Source organism: Myotis davidii, unplaced genomic scaffold, assembly GCF_000327345.1.
Source record: "Myotis davidii unplaced genomic scaffold, ASM32734v1 scaffold1960, whole genome shotgun sequence".
Taxonomy (NCBI): Eukaryota; Metazoa; Chordata; class Mammalia; order Chiroptera; family Vespertilionidae; genus Myotis; species Myotis davidii.
The window spans coordinates 260,780-264,155 of record NW_006292441.1 but is presented as its reverse complement, the minus strand read 5'-3'; positions in this window follow the sequence as shown (position 1 = coordinate 264,155).

The following is a 3,376-nucleotide window of genomic DNA, read 5'->3' as shown; positions in this document are numbered from 1 at the left end:
CCAGTCTAACAGGTATAAAGTGATATTTTGTTTTAGTTTGCATTTCTCTAATTACTAATGAATTTTTGAGCATCTCTTCATATGCATGTTAAACACCTCTGTATAAATTGCCTGATTATATAGTTGGCCCATTTTTTTCTATTGGGGTCCCTCTTTTCTGTTGATTTGCTAGAGTTTCTTATATAGTCCAGCTATTAGTCCCATCAGTTTCAGACATTGTGAATATTCTCTCCCTCTTTTAACTTTACCCATGATACACTTCTTTGAAAAGAAATTGTTAAGAAAAAGAAAGAAAGTTGTTAATTTTATTGTATTCAAATTCATAAAATGTTTGATCTATGGTTTCTGGTTTGGGCAATTTTATTTAAAGAGTAGTTCCCTCTTCCTGGGTCACAAAGATGTTCGCCTAATTTTATCTATTAACTTTAGAGTTTACCTTTCACCTTTTGGTTTTAATCCATCTAGAATCCACTCTCATATCTGGTGATAGGTAAGGATACAATTTTATTGTTTACACACACACAGCCACATTTCCTACCAACAAATACTAAACAGTACTTCCTTTTTTGTTGATTTGCCATACCACCTTTATCATATACTAGAAGCCTGGTGCAAGTGCACTGTTGGGGTCCCTCGGCCTGGCCTGCGAGGATGGAGCGGAAACAGGCTCTCTGACATCCCCCAAGGGGTCCCAGATTGCAAGAGGGCGCAAGCCAGGCTGAGAGACCCCACCTGTGCACGACGGGGAGGGACTGCAGGAGGGCTCCAGGGCATGTCCGGCCCCTCTCACCCAGTCCAGATTAGCTGACCCTAGCAGCAAGCTAGTCAATCTACTGGGCAGAGCATCTGCCCCCTGGTGGTCAGTGCACATCATAGTGACTGGTTGAATGGTTGGACACTTAGCATATTAGGCTTTTATTATATAGGATTATGAAACACACACACAGGTCTGTTTGTGTTCTTACACCACCTTGTTTTTACTTTGTAATGTATCTGTGTGTGTGTGTGTGTGTGTGTGTTTCAAATGTCATACTTTTTTTAACACTTTGAAACAGAATCCAAAGATAAGGGCTATACAGAGAGATTAGTTGCTATGTCTTTTATGTCTCTTTTAATCTCTAAGTCCCCCTCCCTCCCCATCTGATCAGTTTAGTTGTGGGAAAAAAACACATTGTCCTGCGGAGTTTTCCACTGTGCGGATTTTTCATCGTTCTGTTATAGTTTAAAAAGTTCCTTGGTCATATTGTAAGTTAGTATCTAGAGCAGGGGTGGGGAACCTTTTTTCTGCCAAGGGCCATTTAGATATTTATAACATCATTATTGGGCCATACAAAATTATCCACTTAAAAATTAGCCTGCTATATTTGGTCAAGCATTTAATTAACTCACCCCTAATGCCTTGGCAGGGCCAGTCCAAATGATTTCGACAGCCCTCGGGCCAGGCATTCCCCACCCCTGATCTAGAGGCTTGATCAGATTCAGATTTTTGCTTTGTTTTCATGACCACTTCATAGGTTTTGGTGTGTTCTCTCATCAAGAGGCTCATAGGCCCTGGCCGGTTTTGCTCAGTGGATAGAGTGTCAGCCTGTGGACTGAAGGGTCCCGGGTTCGATTCCAGTCAAGGGCACATGCCTGGGTTGTGGGCTTGATCCCCAGTCGGGGATGTGCGGGAGGCAGCTGATCAATGATTCTCTCTCTTCCTCTCCCTTCCTCACTGAAATCAATAAAAATACATTTTTTTTAAAAAAGAGGCTCAGTGTGTATAGATGTCCCTCCTTTTGTGATGTTAGCAGCCATGGAATTTCCTTTTCATTCTCATCTTACTGGACCTCAGTATATCTGCCATTCTTGAGTATATTCTCTGTAACATCTTTCTTTGTCTACTGTGATATCACTTTCCTTGTTTGCCTCATACCTCTGACCATTCCTCAGTTTATTTTGTCGACTTTTTCTACCTCAATTTTATTTTATTTAAATCTTTATTGCTGAGAGTATTACAAATGTTTCCCCCTTCCCCCATTGCCCCCCTCCACCCAGATCCCGCCCTGCCCCCCGCTCCAGGCCTTCACCACTGGATTGTCTGTATCTTAACATCTGACAGGGCAAGTCCCTCCTCCTTAGTCTTCTTTTAGGCTTGTCTTAGTGACATCTCCACATAAATTTGAGAAAATTTTTCAATCTCTTCAAAAATCCAACTGAAACATTGGTTAGGATTGCACTGAATTTATAGATAAATTTGGGGGATTTAATATCATCAAAATAATAACTCATCCCATCCAAGGACATGGAATAGCTCTTTATTGTTCAGTTCACCTTCTATCTGTGTTTTCTTTTTAAATATATTTTTGTTGATTTCAAAGAGGAAGGGAAAGGGAGAAAGAGAGAGAGAAACATCAATATGAGAGAGAACCATTGATCGGCTGCCTCCTGCATGCCCCCTACTGGAGATCGAGCCCACAACCCGGGCATGTACCCTTGATAGGAATCAAACCCAGGATCCTTCAGTCTGCAGGCCAACGCTGTATCCACTGAGCCAAATCAGCTAGGGCTGTGTTCTTTATTAAGAGTTTAAAGTTTTGCCCAGCTGAAATGACCCTAATTTTTCATGTGTCTCAGTATCCATACCCTTTGGTAATTCCTTCCCATACTGACTCCGAATTTGACCATATAACTTGCTTTAACCAACAAAATAGTATCAAACTATAAGCAGAGACTTGAAAAAGCTCTTGCATATTCTGCTTCCTCTCTTGGACTCCTGCCACTGCTATGAGAACATACCCAGGCTAGCCTGCTGGAGGGATGGGAGACACATGTAGAAATGAGCCTGGTCCTCCCAGCCAAGGCGTCCTATAGCAGCCAACCTCCAGCCAGGCCACCAACTCATGAGCTAGCCACTTGGGATCAACAGAGCCTGATCCAGATTGTAGACCCTCCTAGGTGACCCATTGACTCGATAAGTTACATAAATATTTGTTTTCTGTGTTTTGTTTTGTTTTGTTTTGTTTTTTTTTTTAAATTTTATTATTTATTACAAAGGGTATTACATATGTGTCCATTTTTTCCCCCCGCCCAAGACAGTCCCCTAGCCTCCCCCATCCCCCAGTGTCTTATGTCCATTGGTTATGCTTATATGCATGCATACAAGTCCTTTGGTTGATCTCTTACCCTCCTACCTCCCGCCCCCAAACCCTCACCGGCCTTCCCCATGCAGCCTCCCGCTCCCTGAATTCATTACTTCTCTGAGCACATCACTTCCCTTACTTGGTTCTCATGCATTCAGCTCCAGCCATGCTGATTTTCTTAGAGATGCTGAGCACTCTCCTACCGTGGTGTCTTTGCCCCTGTTCATCTCTCTCTGGCATGCTTTCCTCTGAGG